Below are 23,549 nucleotides of genomic sequence, written 5' to 3'. Positions count from 1 at the left end.
TAGCTCTCTTGCACTGAAAAGCGATGACTGATCTAAAGACATGGGAAATAAAGGGGAGAAAATGAAGGGGTGCTCAAGGATCCCACTGAAAAGAGGGATTTGATTAAACAGGTCAGAATTCAGCAAAGTACTCAAACATGTGCCTTTTAATCAGGGCTGGCTCCAGGCACCAGAGAAGGAAGCAGGTGCTTGGGGAGGCCAATGGAAAGGGGCCGCACGTCTGGGTCTTCGGCGGCAATTTGGCAGCAGGTCTCTCAGTCCCTCTCTTCCTCTTTGAGCTGCCGCCAATGTGCCGCTGAAGTGGAAGAGAGGGAGCAAAGGACTCGCATGATTGAGCTGCCGCCGAAGTGCCACCGATTGGCTTTATCTTTTTTTTTCCCCGCTTCGCCGCTTGGGGGGCAAAAAAGCTGGAGCCGGCCCTGTTTTTAATCAATGGGACTATTAATATGCTTAAAGTTAGACACATTCTCGAGTATCTTGCTGCATCAGGGCCTAACTCTTTCAGAGTATTAGTGGCTAATAATGTGTTTCACTATTGCAATAAGTAAAGTTGTTAAATGGCTGAATAACTGAAGGATGATAGTTTAAAACTGTGAACTAAATCCTACCTGCTAGTAGTCCCAACTGACTTGATTGGGACTATAATCGAATGTATTGGCTATACATGCATGAGTAAGACAAGCTTGCTTTGGCACTGTGGCTCTTGTACTGAAGAAAAGGGTCCAGTTTTTGAGTTATTTATTCATCTACTTGTAGTTAGAGCATGATTTAACATTACTTTCTCATTTTAATTATATTATTTATGGTCATGTTGTTTTTTAAAAATGCAGCACTCTTCCATCTTTGTAGTTGTTTCCATCAACCTAGGGCTAAGCATCATCTAGTTATGAGTGCCACTTACAGAGCAGTTTGAAACTACCAAATTGGAATCCTGAAATGATCACTACTACAACACGGGTGTTTCAAAATGTTTGAAAATTTCAGCTTCTATGAAATTCCTATTTGCTGTTTGAAATTCTTGTGAATTTTGAAAAATCTAGCCATTTTTACTATAAATATGCACTGAAATCTACATTTTTCACCTCTCTTTGAACTGGCTAATGGAATGCTAAGTGGAAAACATGTTCAATTGTCTGTACCAATCTACAGAATGATTCTCTAAAATTGGACAAATCATAATAGATGGATTGCATGCCATGAATTAGATGCTTATCTTGGTTCCCACACATTCCGGAATCTATTAGTCTATTTCCTACAATCTTACTGAAATTGTTACTGTCGATCTATGATGCTGAGAAGAGCAAAACTGGTGGTTAAACTGTGTTCTTCCACATGCCCTGATGAGTATCCCCTGGAATGCATTGCGATTAGTATCAATGGCTAGAGTAGTAAGAAAGGCTAGACTTGTTCTAAAGGCTGGAGGCCAGTTATTTCGGAAGTTCCTCCTCCACTGTCTCAATCAGATGTCTCTGAATAATCTCTGTAGTTTTCTCAGTGTTCCAATTCTGGGCGAATATCATCAAAGTTCTTAACTCCGACATCTGGAGTCTTCAGGTCTCTTTGACTCAAGTCAGTATCGGTTATGGGTACAGTGTAAAATCAGATAATTATCTGCTTTTGGCAAGGGATGAAGATCACTTATCATTTGCTTTGATACCTTTGATTACAAAGTGTTGCTGATTATGTCTGAAGGTCCCTGCCAGAGATTGACAGATCATCCGTTTGAATGGCTCCTCTCCTTTCTGCAACACTCTCTGCATGGAGCTACACCTTACACCAGTTGGAAATTAAGACTAGTGTGTATTCAGTGGCCCATTGAATGCCGGGTGTTTCTTACTAGAATCTCCTCACAGACATGCTACACAGTACCACAAATATCCTCCATACACCTCAGTTCAGCCTTCCTTTTGTATTTTGTTCATGCTTCTCCAGATAGACCAACAGGTGTCTTGAGTAACAAAAATGAGAACTACCCTTCTTCATTATGGAGTCTTAGTCCAGGATCTAAACTGGAAACATAAACTATGTTTTCCTAGTACATTTTTTACTTACCTCTCTTTTTCTAAGTCATAAATAATATTAGCCCAGATTTTTGGAAGTCTTAGGGTACATCTACGCTGCAGCTGGTAGCGTACTTCCTTGCTCAGCTAGACAGATGGGCACTAGCTCTGCTCAAGCAAGCATGCTAAAAATAGCAGTTTAGCCAGGGATAGCATGGTTGGCAACTTGAGCTAAGTATAATCCCACCTGGACTTCTTGGGTATGTACATGAACAGCCAACCTGAGCTACTGCCAATGCTACCCCGAGCTGTACTGCTATTTTTAACACGTTTTGTCAAGAAGCATGTTGCTACAGCATGTATCTATCTACCCAAGCTGGGACACATGCTCCCAGCTGTGGTGTAGACACACCCTTAGTGTAAAGACCAATGACTGAGTGGATATCGAAGCTGAATGACTCTCTCCCCCATAGACATGGTCTATCTGCAGCACAGTATAGTGGGGAGAAAGTGAGGACTTAATAGGCAATAGAGAATGAACGCCCATCTCCAACAGAGATGGTCCAGCTTTGCACAGGATAACATATAGCAACAGTTTTTTCTTTCAGAATGTCTGAGAGCCTTAAGGTATTTGTTTAGATCTATTTCATATGTTTAAATAAACAGCAAGAGGGGAAAACATACAAAGCTGCTTCCTGTACTGTGCAGATACTCTCTGAATAACAAGTAGGATGTCAATCTAGAGCTGTGAGTTCAACAACTTTCTTCACTTAACAAAATTTCAACATTTTCTAGTCAAAAAGACTTTTACTCACCCATGCAGGTGGATAGCTTGGAAAAAATGTGAATCTTGATAAATTCCTAAAATTATTCTAAAGATCTAGAGTAAGTAACACATTACTGAAACTGATGGAATGACGCTGGATTTAAAACCAGCATAAGAAAAACTTGGCCCATCAAGTTTAAGAAAGTTCTTTTTTTTTTCCTGAGCCATCTCTGGCTGCAAAACTTACAGCTTTTTTTGCATTGTTGAACAGAATGAGGAATAAGTGGAGCCACTGTAGCAACTTTGTCCATGTCATAGTTCTGTCTTCCTGGATCAGATTTCCTCCAATAGGTTGGATATTCCTTGAAATTATTTACATGACCAATAGCGTGAGATGCTTCTTGCTTATGAGTGGTTCACCTACAGGCATTTTTTGGATGCAGAGAAAGGTTACATGGTCTTTGTTACACTGATTCCCTTTAATGGAAGTCAATGAAGTACCAGGCATATAATATTTAGTATTAGCCAAATAATATTTATACAAATGTCATGATATTTTAAAAATAAATCAGTAAATATTTGGATGATTATTAGATCCAGAACTGAATGCAATTTTTTGAAAGGCTTTCAACTCTTGAACAAGACTCTTTCTGTCAAATCCAAGTTCTCCATCTTTGATCTTTAACACCTCTCCTCCCCCCCCCATTCCTCTTGTACTCTTTTACCAGTTGGGCCCAAAGATTTGATGTCTTCACTAGAGAACTAGGTGGTGCTTTGAAATGCAGTGAGGAGCTAGATGTCTCTTCTAGTTGTGCAGAAGGAGCTCAGTTCTGCCACTGTAGTGCATTTGCTAGGACTAGACTGTGACATAAGAGTAGGAGTACTTTTGGCACCTTAGAGACTAACAAATTTATTTGAGCATAAGCTTTTGTGGGCTACAGCACACTTCTTCAGATGCATAGAATGGAACATATATTGAGGAGATATATATACACATACAGAGAGCATGAAAAGGTGGGAGTTGTCTTACCAACTCTGAGAGGCCAATTAAGTAAGAGAAAAAAACTTCTGAAGTGATAATCAAGATAGCCCGGTACAGACAGTTTGATAAGAAGTGTGAGAATACTTACAAGGGGAGATAGATTCAATGTTTGTAATAAGAGTTAATAAAGAAGATGAGATTGCTAAAGCACAAACAAAGACTTCAAGTTGTATTTAGTACTGGGAAGTATAGTTGAAATCATGGAAAAAACAAGATAGAGCACACTAAGTAAAACAGAATGACTCCCTGGATCATGCATACCTACAGCCTCATGACTGGTGCAGGAGAGAACAGTCATCAGTGTTGACATACCTACAACATTATAGAGACTGGCAACAGGAAAGATGGAAGAAAATGTGGAGCTCATCACAACAGGAAGTCACTATTTGAGCTGCTGCCTACTCTTGTCATTCCCCAAATCCCATTTGTGAACATTCATACATCAGTCTTTATATCCCCTTTTCACACATTTACATTGTGTGACCATAAATACTTAGGGCTTGGCCCTTTTTCCACGTGTGGCTTCCCGGTTACCCGTAATCGGGATTGCTGACATCAGCTATTTGCGTCAATAGTGCACGAATACATTTCCCAATGTTTCCAAAATGTTAATGCGGTTAACCCCACACATGCTAGAAATCTGCTAGTTCAAGTATAAATTGTTCTTTTGTGGTGACCTTGTCTTTCACAAAGCACTTGTTGCGAAATCTTAGACCCTTAGGTTAAGCTACTTATGCAACCCTTTATACCAAACACTTCTAAATATTGAACTACTATAGACTGCACTGGCCCTTAACTTATTGCCAAGCCTACCTAACATCAGTATCCAAATTGTATGTTCTCCTACTTGCATTTCAGCTGTATTGGCTTCACTCATAACTATTACAAAGCAATTTTACATGCACTATGAATTATGCTTGTCTTATGTCCTCGCCAGGACTAGGTCCTGTGTTACAGATCAATGATACGCAGTCCTGCTCTTCTCCAAACTCCACAGAATTGCCCAGTTACCTTAGTTTGAGGCTTGGGGGCAGGGGGATGGAAATGATTTTGCCTTTCCGATAAATGGCTGTCACGAGGAATCTGATCACCTTGCTACCCAGTGCTAAGTGGAGGAATGTGCACACATCCAGCATCAGCCAGGCATGCATCCATTGCCTGGCAACATGCTCTACCTTCACCCAGTTCCCAAGGCCCCCATAGTGTCATTCACTGTATTATATCTTACAACATCTGGTCCATATAGGTCAACATGAGACTTAAATAATTTATATTTTTAGGCACAATATATGTCTTTTCCTGCTGTAAAATACCCAGTCAAACGGAAAACACAACAAATAACCCCCTACAGTGAAATAACTGCAGTAAAGTTAATTTCACCAGTTTTAAAGAAAATAGTGATTGCCACATTTTATAGCTGCTGTAGAGTTGTACTGCATTTCGGTTTTATAATACGGTGCTGCTTTCTGGCTATTGAAAATATATTGTCAATGATAAATGCTGTGATTTCCCACTAGGCTGACCAGATGTCCCAATGTTATGGGCTTTTTCTTATATAGGCACCTATTGCCCCCCACCCCCGTCCTGATTTTTTACACTTGCTATCTGGTCACCCTATTTCCCACCTCCTCTGTGTAGGCCATGTGCTCTTCCTTTCCTGGGTTTTTTCCCCTGCATAGCCAAGAATTGGGGGTGTCAGCTGTGGGATAGCCAGTTTTTAAAGTAGATGAGGGGCAGGAGACTGTGGTCTATCTTCCATTTTATTAGATAATTAAATAATTGCATAACAGCAGGATGGCTGTAGTGGGACTGTCCACTTAACCTACCCATGTTTTGGACTTCCTTCTTTTTCCTGCTACTGTTTTCCTTTCCACCCTTGTCCGTCAGCTTACACTGATGAGGCATTCTGTTGCAAAATTAATGGGAGTTTAGACTACTAGGCTACTTACACTTGATAACTAAACGACATCCCCAAATTGGTCACTCATGAATGTTGATCCCAGCAAATAAAATAATCTGTGATCACGGTATATTAATCCTTGGTCTGAGCTCTTATTTCCAGCTATGCAACATAATAGGGCCCGATTCTGCTCTCAGTGACACTGATATCAATGTGAGCAAAATCTGGCCAAGTGACTCCAAACTACTTCTGATTATCCCGAGGCTATGGTCATGCTAATCCAACGTTGTTAGTGTTAAAGAAGAGTAAAATTCACTCCTGTGCAGAGACGTTAAGTAGGGCATAGGTCTTTTGGCGGATAATTCCCATTTAAATCCTCAAAATAGGGCTTAAGTGGCATATCGGCCTAAGTGCAAATAGAAAATGACCTGATATTAATTCATTCACTCTGTCTCATGCTCACAGAGTTTGTTTAGTCTCTGATACAGTCACTGTTTTCTTCCCTGGGCTAATTCTTTTGAAGCCATAATAACGCTTATCAATTAATGGTAGGGCATTCCAAATTTTTTATAAAGTCTCTCATGTACATTGTCCCTTCCTTGATCTGAAAGAAAAGCTGTGATACAAAATTGTCTCTTGCCTCAAGAGCAGTTTAACAACAATCAGCTTAAGGGAGGGGGGAGGGGGAATCTATTTCCCAAATCTCTTTGTTTGGAACCTGCAGCATTTACACTAGTTAAAAAAAAAAAGTAGTTCTACATGTTCTACATGTTTTCAATTAATTTTCCATGAGTGCCTGAAGGAAGTCTCTTGCAAGATACATATGGATAGCAAAATGGAAAAAATTCTGTTGAAATCCTCAGCATTCAAAATATTTATTTTCTAATTGAGTGTCAACAGATTATTAAGAAAACAATTTTTTAGCACAACTCATTTTTACAATTATTTCTCTTAGGATTGTTTCTTTGACATATGCCGAAAGTAATTCAGGTTCCTATTGTGTGGTACCACACCCCCACTATTCCATTCCTAACAGCATCCAGACAACTACAGAATGTTGACACTTTTTTCATCTTAAAGAGATGTCTTGTTGATGTCCAACAGATGCATTCCATTTTCTCTCAGGATGATTGTGGGACTACTATTATTTATTTAAAAGGATGAACAGCAGGGAGAAGAAACCAATTTGGGGGCCTGATATAACTGTTGATTTCAGTGGAGTTATGCTGGCATAAAACTGGAGCAACACCACAGTGAATCAAGTCACTTAATGCTGAATTCAGTTCTGACTCAGCAAATATTAATAGAAAATATTAATTTATAACAATGTCTGGTTTTCTGCCATGGTAGATGGGATTAGAATGGGCATCTTCCTAGTCTCACTGAAGTAAAGTCCAAAATCTTCATTGGGAGTAGGGCTCAAGGGAGCCCCTGAATTTGAAATATATATGGAGATATACCTATCTCCTAGAACTGGAAGGGACCTTGAAAGGTCATTGAGTCCAGCCCCTGCCTTCACTAGCAGGACCAAGTACTGATTGTGCCCTACATCCCTAAGCAGCCCCCTCAAGGATTGAGTTTACAACTCTGGGTTTAACAAGCCAGTGCTCAAACCACTGAGCTATCCCTCCCGCACTAATTATTTTAGGTCAATGAGGGTTGGGAGTTCTGTGTAGGCTGCATACAGGAAGAAGTGTTCACATCTTGCAACAGCCACTGTCCTCTCCAGTTGACTAGAGGAGATTCTAATGGACCGAAAGGGCCTCATCTGATGCAGATTGATGATAATGGTAATTACTATTTGAAGTTCCTATTGCTGCAGCACATAAGAACCCCATTGAAGGAGCAGAGCCCCACTGTACAAACATCACAAGGATAGTGCCTACCCCAGAGAAATCCTCCTTTGAGTGAGAAGGTGGCTGCACAACCAAGGCTTTGAGGGAGGTCATAAACAGAGCAAAATAGGGATCCTACTGTCGTAGAGAAACATGATACATCTCATTTTTGCTTGTCAGGACAATCCCACCCTCCTGCCTCAGAAAGTGGAAAATTTGATGGGGCCTGCAGTAATTGGAGACAGCCCCAGTTGAATGGGGTATGAGAGCAGTTGATTGATAGGGGGGAATGAAGGGGTGGTTCCTCCCACTCCAGAGTCTCTAGCTACTCCCTTGCCAGATGGGGGAGGAAGGCAGATGATTGGTCCCTTGCCCTCTGTTCTCATTTAAACTTTAGCCCGTGCCCCATGGAGCTTCTTTTTGCTTTGTTTCAGCAAAACTTTAGGTTCCCTGATCCAGGATTCCTTACGTCATTTTGTTTCCCAGGATTAATTTAGGTTCCCTGATCCAGGATGCCAGGACAAGGAAAAATTTAGGTGGCTTTTACATCCAGGAGATGCAGTGCCCAGAAGAAAGGTAGGAGCTCTGGGACACTTTCCCTGCTTGTGGGAGGTGCACTCTGGCAGAGGGATCTTAGTCCTGCTGCAGGGATTGCACAACTGTTTCCCAGTCTAGTGGCACAGCCACTTGAGCTGCAGGAGTCCTGTTGAGGGAGGGTTTGATGCAGTTGGTTTCCAGAACTGCAAAAATTCAAACCTGGGGGATGTTGCAGGGCCTAAGTGAGGTGCTCCTGCCCTCCCTTGTAGGGGTGGGAGTTGAGGGACATGAGGAGCTGCCACTGCAGCTATAGGAGCATCTGGCTTCCTGGTTCCCACTGCCTGGACCAGCTACAGTTCTGCTACCACTCCCTGCATTCCCGCTTCCTGCTCTTGTGAGGGAGGGGGACAAGGGACATGTGGAGCTGCTGTTGGTGTAGCCTCAGGTAACGAGACTAGTGAGGGCTTTTGTATTGCACTGCCTCTCGTTTAACATATGTTTTTGTGCAGTGCATGTCCCAGTAGTAGACAATGGCTCATTGGTGATGCTCTGTTTCAATTTCAGGATGACAGATTCTGGGAGCTCACCCCATTTGCCAAGAGAGGTCTATGATGATGCCCCACCAACTGTGGAGCCTTGGCTCTGGACAGCCATAGGGCTAGTTGAGAATGCAGCTGCCCTGACGATGTTCAAAGCTGATAGGTCCTGCCTTATTGAGCTCACAGAATTTAGAGCTCAGGAAGGGCTCCAGCATCTGTGGCCCATCCCTAAGCACTGGATGGAGAGATATACAGTGTAGTTTATGCATCACGAGTTAGCCAGTGGTGAGCTGGAGCAGGTTCCCACAGGTTCCCAAGAACCGGTTGCTAAAATTAGACCTCCGTGGAGAACCGGTTGTTAAAGGGCCAGGGAGTGGGCAAAGAACTCCAGTCCGCGGGCCGGACCATCCTGTTGCTCCCAGGATTCCCAGCTGGGGAGGCTGAGGCTCCCCCGGCCCTTCCCCCGTTTACCCCCAGCTGCAGCGTGGCCAGCCGCCGGCATCAGCTGGGCAGCTCAGCTGAGCTCTGGAGTCGTCCTCCTGATTTGCTGGCAAGGTAAGGGGGGAGGGGGCTGCAAGCTCTAGGCTTGCCGGGGGGGAAGGCAAGTGGGGCAATTTGCCCCAGGCCCTGCAGGGGCCCCTGGCCCCACAAGTATGTCTCCCCCTGCCCCAGCCCCTCCCCCGCTCCCCTCCTTAAATCAGAACTTTTTATAGGGAACCGGTTGTTAAGATTTTGGCAGCTCATCACTGGAGTTAGCTCCTTCCACTGTAAAAGGTAGACTAGCTGGCCTATCTTTTTGGTGTAAGCTAGCAGGTTTCCCAGACCTTTGCATTGATTTTATAGTGCAGAAGCTCTTGGAGGGATGCTCCAGAGGTGACGAGCACAGGAGCGATGACAGGCAACCCATAACCCATACAGGGTTGTTAAATGCTCTACTCAGGATATGCAGTTGTGGGAGGGAGGCCATTTCATTTAAGGCAAAATTCATTGTGGTCTTCTTTGGCACTTTCAGGGTAAGTGAGCTAGTGCCTCAGGCAACCACAGACAGGTCCCGGCAGGCACTGGAATTACCAGATGTACAGTTGTCACCCAGTGCAATGTTGCTGTCCCTCGGATACCCTAAAACAGACTAGAATGGGGAAGGGGCCTTGTTGGTAGGGTGCTGGAAATCATATTGTTACAGAATGTATGTCTGCCCCAGTGGAAATGTTGCTGGGGCTGGCAAGAAGTGTAACTAACCCTGTCTGTTTCTGATTCCAGCAGACATCCAGGAGATATCTGGATTTGTGGGAACTCGGTAGTGCATTAAGCCAACAAGAAGACAGCCAGATACGCAGGTGGGTCACACCTGGGCTTCATGGCCGAAGCTACACGCATTCAGTGGTTCAACAGGAGACGCATGCTGTGGGATCAGCTTATGTCTCTTCTGCACTCACTGATGAACAAACATAGACCCACCTAAAGCCCTGGTTATTCATCCTGGGGGTGGGGGAAAATGATCTTGGGCCTGCACTGGAGTCAGTTTGAGGGATAGAATTCACAGGGATATTGGATTGATGAAGCAATTGTGGCCTGGCATTTAGGTTGGTCAGTTCAGAAATAAGCACAAGGTGGACTTGACGGGGAGCTGTGAACCCAGCCCATGTGGATAAGGCTCAGAAGAAGGTAAACTATGAGGTTGCCAGGATGTTCTTGGAGACTGGTGTTCTGTGGTCCAGCACAGGGACCTCTGGGATAATCAGTCTGGGTTTTTCATGGATGAGAGAGTACTTTTGTCAGACGGAGGGGCTGACATCTGGCTCTGGAAAGTGAGGGAATAGATCGGGGAGAAGTTCTGATGCCAGGTAGGGCAGGTGAGAGGTGCAACCAAGCTAGTCCCTGGTGCCCCCTCAATGACCAACTTCTAATGCAGTTAACAGGATAAAAGGAACAGTCCCCAGAAGTAAAAGACCTGGGATTTTGCTGATAGGCCTTGTGCTTATGGGAAAGGGGGAGACCTTGTGCCCTTCATGTGCCATGGTGCCCCAATTAGTACCATGTGTTCCCCCAGGGGTGCCAGGAGAGTAGGACTCAAAAGAGCAAGCTGAGTCCTAGGGGTAGGCTGAAGAGCGTTTACTCCAAGTTATGGGTTACATGGTAGGAGTCCTTCAACTCTGTACTGGAATCACTTAAAATGCCTGGGAGGTGAGAGTGTGAGTGATAGAGTGGGTAACCTTTTCCCCCTGTGTTACCTTTAATACGGTTGTGGCCTGACACTAAAAATCCACGCCAGTGTTTGTCCTCATTCAAGGTCAAAACTAAAATGTGGAGATTTGTAGCCATGTCTTTCAAGTTAGATATGGAACTGGTGGAAACTGATAAGAATTGAGATTTTTACACTTTGATCATTTATGTTTAATCTTAGAGTGTAGTTCAGGAATCTTAATTCCATTCTGGTTGAGAAAAATGCTTTGATTTGCATCTGATTTACAGTAGCATATAATACTATCATGAATCCTTTTGTGTCTTATAAAACACTAAAAATAAAATTACAAGCAAACACAACAAAAACAAACCCTGCCATTCAAATTACTGACGACTGTGTTCTGCTCATCATTCTTCAAAACAGAAAAAGACTGACTGATGGAATTAGCAATTTTCTTCCTCAATAGGAAATAATGTCAGGGTAAATCTTATATATGTTTGGTGATACGATTTGACTAGAGTCCTCTTCCGAGGACATTTTTCTCAGTGGCTTTAGTGATAGCAAGAAATATTGAATAACAAGTTGCTGTTTGCAAATGGATGAGCCTTGCTGTTAAGCCTAGTTTAACGGTTCAGGTAGTTTAAACCAGTTCCTGCCCTTAAAAGCCTAGGAAACTAGTAGGAATGCAATCCCTCCCTCCCCCAGCTCCTGTTGACTGCATAATATCCACTGGATTATAGTTCTCCTCCTAAAATCAGCAGGAAGTGGGCAAATGTAGTTAATAGATGTCTTAGGGGTCACAGAACTGGTATGGAAAAACTTTCCTGCTGTCGTTTCTACTGCTCTCTAACCCTCCTGAACAGGATCAAGATACATAAAGAACCCTTTCCTTGCTCTCTCTGCTGCCTCCTGTTGTTCCCCAGGATTTGGAGAGGAATTCCTGGGAACTGAATACTTATTCTCTCTCCCACTCCCCAGGCCCAGCATAGCTCAGGATTAGGGCTATAGTTGGTATGACAGGTTAGAGTTGTGTGCAGAGCTCAAAGGGATGAGCTAAGGAGATATGCCTGCCTGTAGGAGGTGAGGAAGAAGCTGAACGTCGCAGTAGGGCTTGCAGTACAGCAATCACAGGGATACAACCTGACAGAAGTACTGCAACCATCCGATTGTACCATACTGCAATAGGGTTAGAAAATAAAGTGAACTATCCTCCCCCAGAAATAATAACTTTTCCATCTAGAAAGAGCATGGATGATTTCAGAGAACTCCGAATATTCTCCTTGGAAATCTGTGAAAATGTAATACATATTGGTACTCTAAACTAGGTTCCATGGCGGTGACTTACCTTGGATACTTACCATTTTGAGCAATACGACATATGCTGAAAATATCAGTGCTTAAAATATTTCCTATCATTTAGTATTCCTGCTGGGCTAGAAGATGTGTATTTGTGTCACTTTCCTCTTTTTTTCTTTCATCTGTGTAATGTGTGTGTCACACTTCATATTGTAGGATTTTTTTAAACTTTAAGCATATAAAAATGTACAACATCAATTTATATTGTTCTTCATGAAACTCAAACTTCACCTAGTTCTTAAATCTTCTTCCTGGATCATGCAAGAATTTACACCTAACTTCCCTAAGCAATCAGCATTACATCAGCTATGATGCTTTTGTGGGGTGCCCAAGACTGAGAATCCTCGTTACCCTCCTGCCTCCACAGAGAGAAACTTGTTGGGTTTAACTGGGTATTGGCTTCCTGACAACACCAGCATCTTAGTCACCCAAACAATCTCTTTAGGGGAATGCTAGTCCTTGCTTTGCTTTGCAGGTGAACAATCATAGAATCATAGAATCTCAGGGTTGGAAGGGACCTCAGGAGGTCATCTAGTCCAACCCCCTGCTCAAGGCAGGACCAATTCCCAACTAAATCATCCCACCCAGGGCTTTGTCAAGCCTGATCTTAAAAACCTCTAAGGAAGAAGATTCCACCACCTCCCTAGGTAACCCATTCCAGTTCTTCACCACCCTACTAGTGAAAAAGTTTTTCCTAATGTCCAACCTAAACCTCCCCCTCTGCAACTTGAGACCATTACTCCTTGTTCTGTCATCTTCTACCACTGAGAACAGTCTAGATCCATCCTCTTTGGAACCCCTTTTCAGGTAGTTGAAAGCAGCTATCAAATCCCCCCTCATTCTTCTCTTCTGCAGGCTAAACAATCTCAGTTCCCTCAGCTTCTCCTCATAAGTCATGTGCTCCAGCCCCCTAATCATTTTTGTTGCCCTCTGCTGGACTCTCTCCAATTTATCCACATCCTTCTTGTAGTGTGGGGCCCAAAACTGGACACAGTACTCCAGATGAGGCCTCACCAGTGCTGAATAGAGGGGAATGATCACATCCCTCGATCTGCTGGAAATGCCCCTACTTATACAACCCAAAATGCCATTAGCCTTCTTGGCAACAAGGGCACACTGTTGACTCAACAATAGGTGCACCCTAATCCCTGAGCCCCTTTGAAGCATTCCCCTGTGATATCCAAGTCCTGTCACTGGCTATTCACAGAAATACCAGGTTTGCTGTCCCCGTTAGGACAACATACACACTAGCTTGTTTGAGGATCAGCTCCCATATAACCCCACAGCACTGTGATATTTATAGTGAAAAGAATCATAAGTTTATTATCAAAGGCTAAGCTGTAAGAGATAGTGAGTAAGGATAATAATGGAAAAAGAGGTTGCATATAAAACAAAATCATAACATGCTTTCTAGAGATTAAACTTAACTTTAACAGGCTAACTTCCTGTCTAAAGCAGTCTATTCTCATCTAAATGGCCTTGCAGCCTTTCCAACCAGGGCAAGTTGTGATTCCATTTTCATGGATGTAATTGCACTGCCTGATTACTTCCTCCAGTGCAGGATAAAAAGGTATCCTTTCACCTTCTTCTTATATCCCCCAAAATTCATTGCTGTTCCCCAGAGACAGAGTTTTTGGTGTGCTGATTTCATGTTGACTTTGTATGCAAATAGGGCTTCTATTGTGTTGGCTTACAATGCTTAACTTACATGGGAACTGATGCAGATAGGTGAACATTCATCTTTTATCGTAGAGAAATCTGTCAACACTGCATTGGACACCAGCTTTAAAACATATTGTCAGTGTATATATACAACTCCTTAAATATCATCCATCTGTACATCGTGCAATGATTGAGGATCAGAGACCTCACATGACCGTCTTTGGATAAACAGGAAGATAGCAGAGTTTGTCAGGAGTTACTGTTACAGAACCCTTTGTCAGCTGGCATTGAGGAGTTCTTAGGGTGTCACATCCCTTTTAAAACAGATCTATTTATAAGCACCATGGCTATCACTGAACGTTTAGACTTCCAAATGGTGCTCGATATGCCAGCACTGCAGGTACCAGTGCAACCTCTAATGAAGACTTCACTTACAGCTAGACAGAAGTGAATTTTGAAAAAATAGATTAGCCACAATATTAAAAAGATATTGTCCATTTAAGTGTAGCCTTAGAAAAATGATAGCTCTTTGGGGAGTGGGGGACGTGAAGTGCTTTACCTAAAGTAGTGTATACTAGAGAGTGACTTAAATCTGGATTATAAGCATATGACCACTGGCATCCTAACTGCAGATATGACCTTCCTAAATGTTATCCTTCAAAATACCTTGTCTTAAAAGTTACAGTGCACCTCATTACTCTGCAACAAATAAACTGCCTATGGCTTATAATGAGATTACTGTCACCAGTAAAAATTAAGCACAGGGAAAGCCATAAGATGATGCCATACAGTTGATGCTTTGGGACCTCCCATACCTGGCACGCATGGGCTAGAGAAGGGACTAGACCAGTGGTACTCAAACTTGTGTACTGGTGACCCCTTTCACATAGCAAGCCACTGAGTGTGACCCCCCCAAATAAATTAAAAACATGTTTTTAGATATTTAACACTATTATAAATGCTGGAGGCAAAGCAGGGTTTGGGGTGGAGGCTGACAGCTCGCAACCCCCCATGTAATAGCCTTGTGACCCCCTGAGGGGTCATGACCCCCAGTTTGAGAACCCCTGGACTAGATAAAGTTTTACTCCTCTTTAGCAATGGGACTGATAGGGGAAGATCAGGCAGTGATTTCTCTCCAGCCTCATGTCAATCTCACCCACTGGTAATGGAGGCGAATATAGGAAACAACCCTGCACTGGCAGAGATATGGACTAGATGGCCTGCAAACTATTTTCCACCTCTATTTTCTATGCTTCTGTCATTCTATTTAAGTTCCGTAATACTACAGATGTATTTTATAAATAGGAAGAACATCTTCCTAATTGTCAAAGTATCTTTTGGGCACAGATGGAAATACAATTTGTCCCTATTTCTCTTTTTTAAATAAAGATTATTTTGGGCATCCGACAGGTGTGTGGTAGGTACACTTTAGTTTCTAATGAGGTCAATGAAATACCTAAATGCAAAATTGGCAAACAGACTCCCAAGATATTTAGAATTGCCAGTTTCTTCTTCCTGCCATCTGAACATCTGAAACCATGTATCAGCTGCTAAATATTACATACTAGCATCCTCCAGCAATACGAATGTGGCATCTTGGTAGGCGAAGCTGGTAACCTATTAACACCTGTACATTGCATTTCAGTTGAGGGGCTTCTGACTGAAGACAGTGAGACTGTAGCCTTGTCCCTATATAGAAAGTAGGAATCTAATATACAATTTTAAGTGGGCATAATTTTAACACAGCGATGCAGCATCATTCAGCTTGTTGTCATTCTGTGGTCAGTGCCCCAATAAAGCAAAACTGGGAAGGAAAGTTAATTTTGCTGCAATGAGATTTTCACAAAATGATTCATTTTAATATGCATGTCAGCATAGATTTTAGAAGTCTGCTCAAGGCTAAATCCCTTTGATACACTTAATGCTATCTCTTTTGAGACCTGAAGATAATTTTCTAGGGCACCAAGCTTATGTTTCTTCCAGAGGTGATTTCAGTAGTGATGTCATGACAAAAACCACTTAAATCCACAGCATCTGCTTAAAAGTGTCATCAGTGGATGTTCTGAGTCAGATGGTGACCCAAAGCAGCACAGCTCACATATGAATCCTGCAAACATTTGTTATGTTTTAACAGCCAGACAGGAAGAGAGAAAGGGTTCCGATATTTCAGCTTAAAATCAAAAGGATAATTTAATTTTCAGTAAATGTCAGACGTACATCAGAAAATATCCCTCTTACCTCTCAGTTTGTACACATGTTCGTCTCACCAGTGACAAATCTAATTTAATTTATCATTGGTTCTTTTAAACCCACTTACTAACTGGCACTAGAAATGAGTTAAGGAATTAGCAAGTAAGAGAACAAATGCAAGGAATCAAGGAAACTGTATTGCAAATTGTACTTTGTTAATTTATGACATGTATAGCATAATTGTAATCATTTAGGATAATACATCACAGTATGCTAGAAAATGTACTGTACTATGTTTTATAAGCGTAATGAAGTGTTTGGAACGTGAGACCTTGCTACAAAGTAACATGAAACCTCACTTGGCAGAAAGCTGGGGTGCAACTTGTTACTTTGGTGTGAGAATTAGATTTAGGGGCCACATTCTGGTCTCCGTTACACTGCCTTTAATCTGGAGAAGTTTCATGTCAGCCAATTGAATTAGTCTTGACTTACACCAGCGTAAATTACATCATAATTTGGCCCTGGGAGTTTAAAATGCAATCACATTGAAATAGAAAACTATAGAAAGATGAGGGATCCCTTTTGACCTGATGAAATGCATGTTGCTACAGTGCTATTATAATATTTTTTCCTTCCTTTATAAGCCCCATGCTTCCTTGTGCAATTTGCGCTTTACTCTTCTTTTGCTCCTTCTGAAAGCAAGGCTGAGCAGCTGGTGCCTTTTCATACCTGTTGGCAACTCCTCGGTGACATTTAGGAGCAGGTAGTGACATTGAAAACCCGTCAGAGCTTGGCTTGTGTTTAGTTGCAGCTGACTCCAGCTTCCATATCTGAAACCAGTTTTTAAAGTGTCTAGGGACACTTGATGATAATAAGGTCTGATTTCCCATTAATCACTGCTGTTGTTGTAAACACTCGTCAATTATTATTTCTCTATTAGTTAAGAAAACTCGGCAACATTTGCAGTTTTAGTTGTTTATATTTAGGTCCATCTAATTTTAGAAGGTATTTTTCTGGCTGTGCTTATTGACAAATATGTTATGCTGTCAGTTTCTACTCTCTCCTTCACAAATGTCACCTTAGCAAATAAATTGTCAGCTTGTCATATTGAAATAGAAAATTCCTTCAAGTGCCCTCTGCCTTCCATGCAGCACCATCAGAGAAAAGCCATTTTAGTGCTTTATGGCCGTGCTTACTCCAGGGAACTACGCCCAAAAAACAAACTGACTTCAAAACCAGTTGGGCTGGACCTCTTGGAGCTGCAGCATAAGCAAGTTCCAGCCGTCAGAATTGTTTTTGTAATGGCTAAAACTGCTTCAAAGAGGTTTTTCTAAATTAGTTAGAAGAGTGATTCTTGCTGCTAGAGACTTATTCACAGTGTGGTTCTGATAGGTTTTAAAAACTGGTTCAGAGAAACAGGCTTTTAGAAAGAGTCCTAGCACAACAGCCTTGATTGGTGTTTGTAGTCACCACCATAATACTACTGCTAATAGGAACACAGGAATTGCCATACTGGATCAGACCATTGGTTCTTCTAGTCCATTATCCTGTTTCTGACAGTAGCCAGCAAGAGGCACTTCAAGGAAAAGTCCAAGAATTAAAGAGTAAATCGATGTAGGATAATTTAATCCAAACAGCCGTCATCCTAATCCTAATAAGTGGTTTAAGACACTCCTGTGAGGAGTGCACCTTTCCTATTTCCTAAGGCTCTCTTTGAAGCATGGATCCGAGAAACACTGCAGGGTCTGTGGTTACCACTGGTTCACAGTGACCTGTGAAGTTCTGTAGTTCCACTGTTTAAGAAGCTCCCACTAGCTCATGTGTATTGCAAGTTCTGTGTTCCTAGCTTCCTTTTTTTTTAACCTTATGGAGCTTTGGCATTCCACAGCTGACTCCCACCCAAAATAGCAACGCAGCCACCGCTGCATGTTTCTTGGACTCCTAAAGCCAGCCCTTGGCGGCTACTAATCATAAACAACTCATCATGTTTTAAAAATTAGTTTGTTTTTGAAAACGTGGCTCACTGCCAGTTAGTCCCCCAAAACTGGGACCCAGGACCACAGGTTTTGCAGGCTCCAAAGACTGGCCCAGGTGTGGGATAGTTAGGAAAAGAAGGAGGGAAAAGAGGTCAAAGAAAAAGGAAAGTGAAGTAGGAGAAAAAGTTAGAAACAGGTTAGCAGCAACACACCAAAGGGATTAAACTTGCAATAAGTTTAAACTATTAAAAAAGTTGTAAAAGAAACATATTTTCTGCTTCAAGTGATTTATCCTTAGCCTTCAGTCTAAATTGCTTTTAAATCATCTTCATCATCATAAAGATTCATATTACCTTAGAACTAAGCCCCTCTATATATTTTAAGGCATGCTTTAGGAAGAGGTCATAAAATAGATAGCAGATTGTGACATACCAGGATACAGTCTAGAGACTAATAAGCAGCTACATCAACCCTGTCCTGCAACTTTGGGTGCCTTACAATGCTTTGCTAAGGTAGCTCCCACCGGGGTTGCTCACAAACAAGCTGCCAGGGTGCAAGCCTCACTCTGAGTGTCTGTAAATAACTGCAGCCTGCCAGCAGCACTTGGGTCACACTCGGGCTCTCACCAGCCCTGGTTATATTGCAAAGTGACCCCAACACACTTCCTAGAAATGTATGTCCTGTACTGTCCAGCCCTTTCCTGGACAATACAGGTTATATAAAGTACAATATTTCTTTAATGAAATGATGTGCACACAACTTGCCACCCCAAATGGAGTTTCCCAGACACTTCAGTTTATAAAACACTGGATTAGATAAAACAAGTTAGATTTTACATGAGTACAAGTACTGAGCCATAAAGGGTTACAAGAAAAATAAAGATAAAATGCTACTGATACCTAACTTAACACTTAAATTCAAAGTAAAGTTTTCTTACCACATGCTTTCAGTAGTCTTACTGACTAAACTTCTTATGTCAGGATCCCTCCCCTAGTCCAACAGCTGCTTCCTTTGTCCCTTCAGCAGCAGTGAATGGACGGGCAGAAAGAAGGGGGGGAGGTGCCTTGAGGTGTTTGTCTCTCCTTTTTATAGGTTCAGTCCCCCTGTTGAAAAACATTTCCAGCTGGGTACCAGGAAACAAAAACTCTGTGTGGAAGAATGTTCCCTGCTTCTTTTTTCTTACCTGTTTGAGCTTCCTTTGTTTCCCTCCTGCCTGATGACTCTTTACTGCTTATAAGCAAATTAAGCAGAGCACCTATTCCTTTAAGATCAGTTTACCAACTTCAATTTGGAACCTGTGCTAATAACACCATACAGAGGAATATTATAACGTCACATATCATGTTGCCACACATTTTACCAGGACAATAATGATCAGCAAATTATGAGTTTTCAAATGATACCTCACAAGGCATACTTTGTACAAAAATTATTACAATCATGCATAGGGTGTGAACACGGATATATTCTGTCATGCAGCTGTATTAGGAGACCACTAAAACACACTGTCACTTTTAATATTGCATTAATTTATTGTACAGCAAGCATTTTTTTCCCATATGCTCAGGCTGATGCTTATTTACAATACTTTGCATTTTTTTCAGTAGCACGGTTAAAGCAATTCAGCATGTAGCAGGTGGTTACGTCACTCCTGCCCTGAAGGGCTTGAAACAGCCCTGGGAGAGGGCTGTGGCAGGGGAAAGGCTGGGCTGATTGGAAAGCAGCCACAGCTGTGGCTGGCTTAATGAGGGCCCAGCTGGCTCTTATAAGAAGGCTGTGAGCCTGAGGCCCAAAAGAAGTCTTTCTCCAGGCTGGAAGAGAGCAGGGTCTGGCTGCCTGCAGAAAGGGTACTGGAAGTAAAGCAGGGCTGGGGAAAGGCCAGAGGAGCAGGGGAGCTCCAGGCTGCAGGGCCTGGTCCAAGGCCCATAGAGGTACTGGGAGGCAGAGGAAGGCAGCAGGTCCAAACCTTCTTGCCTATGATGAGTGGCTTTTACACCTCAGTCTGCCCCAGGGAGTGGGGGCTCAGTGATGACTGGCAGTAGCCCAGACTGAGGCAAGGTGGGGATTAGAGGGTTGGGGGCTCCCCTGAGACGGGAGACCCATAGAGACTGCTGGGGTATTGCCAGGGGCAGCCCCAGGGTAAAGGGGCACTGGGGTCTGGGAGGGACATGGAGCCAGCTACAAGTGGGACACTGGCCTGCAGAGGGCGCCCAGGCTGGAAAAGAGCTAATTCCCTCTGATGACCAGCAGGAGGCACTGCAGTGGTGAGTCGCACACCGTTACACAGCACAATTGTAGAAGGAAACAAAAATTAAAATACACAGTATTCCCAGGCTGCTAATAAGAGCAGACACAACACACTGTATGAGAAATTCAGTGCAAAGGATTGAATATCTCTCACGGTGCTGTGGTTGTGCTCTGTGGTGCATTCCTAGCTACTAAGAAAACAGCATTTAGCGCTAAATGTAGATAGCACTGATGGGGAGGGTGGCTTGTGAGGACCCCTTACTTAATAGAGCCAGACATTGGGCCCTATCAAGGTGAACAGAAGCTTTCACTTTGGGAAATTAGTCTCTTTGTAAAGATTACCTGGAAAATGCAAGCCAACTGATTGAAAAGAATATGGAACAGGGCACCACTTCTACAGCAGAAGGGGGAGTCCTAGAGATTCCCTCCTGCCCTCTCTTTTATGCAAAGGAGTCAGTTTTGAATGTATTGCATATTCCTAAAGGATCATCTCATTTAACCCCATTTGAAAATGATGGCCATAATTTTTAATTGTTAGGGGCCAGAGTATGCCACAGGGAGAGGATTGGGGATATATGAAATTGCCCCACCCCAGAGGGTGCAGCATGCCTGCTAGATGAATTGGCTGGTTAGCAGGGGAGGAAGGTGGCCCCGTGGCTCTGCTGTCCATTGCTCAGGAGTGTGCAAAACCCGAGGGAGACAATGGAGAAGAGACTGTTCCCTTGTGCACTTGTTCTGATGCTGGCCACGCTCTGGCCTTATCCTGTATCCTGCAGGAAACTATAATCACATTTAGTTGTCTTCTTAGGTTCTTACATAATTTAATGTTATGGGTTAAGGAGATTATTAGATAGAATAAAAAGGAAAAATATCAATTTATTTTAATCCTGTACATTTTGCATCAGCATCCTCAAATGACCTATGCTGCTACTGAGTCACGTCTATACAGGGATCAAAATCCCATGGCTGGCCCGGGTCAGCTAAGTCGGGCTCATGGGGCTTGGACTCTGGGGCTAAAAATTGCTGGGTAGACCAGAGGTAGCCAGCCTGAGAAGGAGCCAGAATTTACCAATGTACATTGCCAAACAGCCACAGTAATACATCAGAAGCCCCCCATCAGCTCCCCCCCAGTCCCCGTGCCTCCTGCCCACCAGCAGCCCCGCCAATCAGCGCCTCCCCCTCCCTCCCCGCAGCTCCCGATCAGCTGTTTCATGGCATGCAGGAGGCTTGGGGAAGGGAGGGGAGCGAGGTCATGGAAGGCTCAAAGGTGGAGGTGGGAAGGGGTGGAGTGGTGGCAGGGCCTGTGGCAGAGCCAGGGGTTGAGCAGTGAGCACCCCCCAGCACATAGGAAAGTTGGCACCTGTAGCTCCAGCTCCGGAGTTTGTGCCTATACAAGGAGCTGCATATTAACTTCTGAAGAGACACATGTGAGTAGACATTTGGGATTGAGTTGGAGCCGAGCTCTGGGACCCTGCGAGTGTGGCTCCATCCCAAGCCCAAATATCTACACCAGGGCTGGCTCCAGGCACCAGCCCAGCAAGCAGCCAACGGAGAGGGGCGGCACGTCCGGCTCTTCAGCGGCAATTCGGCGGCAGGTCCCTCACTCCCTCTCGGAGCGAAAGACCAGCCACCAAATTGCTGCCGAAGACTGAAGCGGCAGTGGTAGAGCTGATCGCGATCACAGCTTTTTTTTTTTTTCCTGCTTGGGGCGGCAAAAACCCTGGAGCCTGCCCTGATCTACACAGCAATTTTCTAGCTCTGTAGCCTAAGCTCTGCAAGCCCAAGTCAACTGACACAGGCCAGCCGTGCTGTGGGTCTTTTATCCCCATGTAGACGTACCCTGTTTCCTGAGGAGGGCCAAACAAGAGTTGTCATTAAGCTTCTGTCATTAAGACTTCCATGCTGAATCACTAGCCCAAGAGCTTTTTTTTTATAATTACTCAGCTGTGGTCCGAGACACACATCCCTTTGTTGAGAAAGACAAAACTCAGACCACAACACAGCTGATTAAAATGTCACTTGACAATTTACTGTCCAAATGAGTGACCCATAACTCTGAACTTTTCATATTCATACACAAAAAGTACACTTTTTTTGAGTATGAATTGTGTTGTCCTCACCTGTTTTAAAATATTCCCAAATGAATGTTTAGCTTCAGCTCACTTTTCCCATCAGAGCCAATAAGAAAATATGTGACTTGGTGAATCTTAACCAGTTTTGCAGAGAGGAAAAGGAAGTGTAGAGCAGACTGGGGCTCCTGGGCTCTGTTATTTAGTCTCTGAATGACCTCACGTAAATTGCTTAGGCCAAGATTTTCAGATGTGAAAAATTAACTCTCCTACTTCCAATTGCTCACTCCGTGACATCACATGAAGCAAAGTCATTTCAAAAGCTTTCTTCTCAATGGGTAGGAAACAGACTACCAGTCATAAAGAGTCAATACAAAAACACTGGCTTATCAGGCCACATTAGTTTGATGAGAATTTAAGGTCACTATTTATAGTAATAGCAACTTTGGATCCAAATACAAACGTGTCCATTGTAGTCACTGTACTGTGTTTGATTGCTCACATGTTAGTGTGTTACACTGTGTGATGCAATGTAAATGTGGAATGTCCATGACCTGATACACCATGATGATTTAAATTCAAATATAAGCACTTGTTCTTTTTAGGTTAGATAGCAAACTATTGAATGTTGAGTGCTATAGGCGTAGCAGGGCATACTAAAGCTAGTGGAACCTAAATACCTTTGAGGGTCTGGAACTTATTGTTTTCCCTTTCTATTGCATTCTCACCCTGAGTGTGCACTTGGAGGTTACAGCTTTAGCTCAACATAGAACAGATGTAGAAATAAGTAAACATTGAAGAATTTTGGAGGTTATTTTTTTCCAACCTAGATAAGAGATGGACTTCCCCTTCCTGCTGTAGGAGATCAACCTTCAGAAACCAGGTTTTGTCTAGCAGTAACTGATACCTAGACCAGGTAGGACTTAATCTGGGGAACCATAGGCATCATCTTTATGAGTTGCCGGGAGGTGCTCGACCCCCGCTCCACCCCAGCCCATGCCCCCACTCCACCTCTTCCCCCAAACCCATGCCCTGTCTCTTTTTGCCCCACCCCAACCCATTATGTCCTCTCCCCCGAGCGTGCTCCGCTCTTGCTCCTCCCCCAGTGCCTCCTGCACACCCCTGAACTGCTGATCCATGGCAGGCAGGAGGAACTGTGATGGAGAAGGGGGAGCTATTTTTTCATGGAGTTGGCACCTATATAGGGAACCAGCTGGAGTATCACTGGACTACAGCACTCAGAAA

The 23,549-nt window shown here is 43.3% G+C and overlaps 1 long non-coding RNA gene across 2 annotated transcripts in view; it reads left to right on the top strand.

Annotated features, from left to right (window-relative positions):
- The first annotated feature begins 8,028 nt into the window (after positions 1–8,028).
- LOC123351155 overlaps positions 8,029–23,549 on the top strand; it is a 29,128-nt gene continuing 13,607 nt past the window's right edge. For both annotated transcript variants that reach the window (XR_006573951.1, XR_006573945.1), the window contains exons 1-2: positions 8,029–8,119; positions 9,880–9,956. This is a non-coding gene — a long non-coding RNA (uncharacterized LOC123351155). The remainder of the gene's footprint in view (positions 8,120–9,879; positions 9,957–23,549) is intronic.

The sequence above is a fragment of the Mauremys mutica genome, chromosome 1 (assembly GCF_020497125.1).
Source record: "Mauremys mutica isolate MM-2020 ecotype Southern chromosome 1, ASM2049712v1, whole genome shotgun sequence".
In the NCBI taxonomy this organism is placed as follows: domain Eukaryota; kingdom Metazoa; phylum Chordata; order Testudines; family Geoemydidae; genus Mauremys; species Mauremys mutica.
This window is presented reverse-complemented; position numbering and strand designations above follow the sequence as displayed.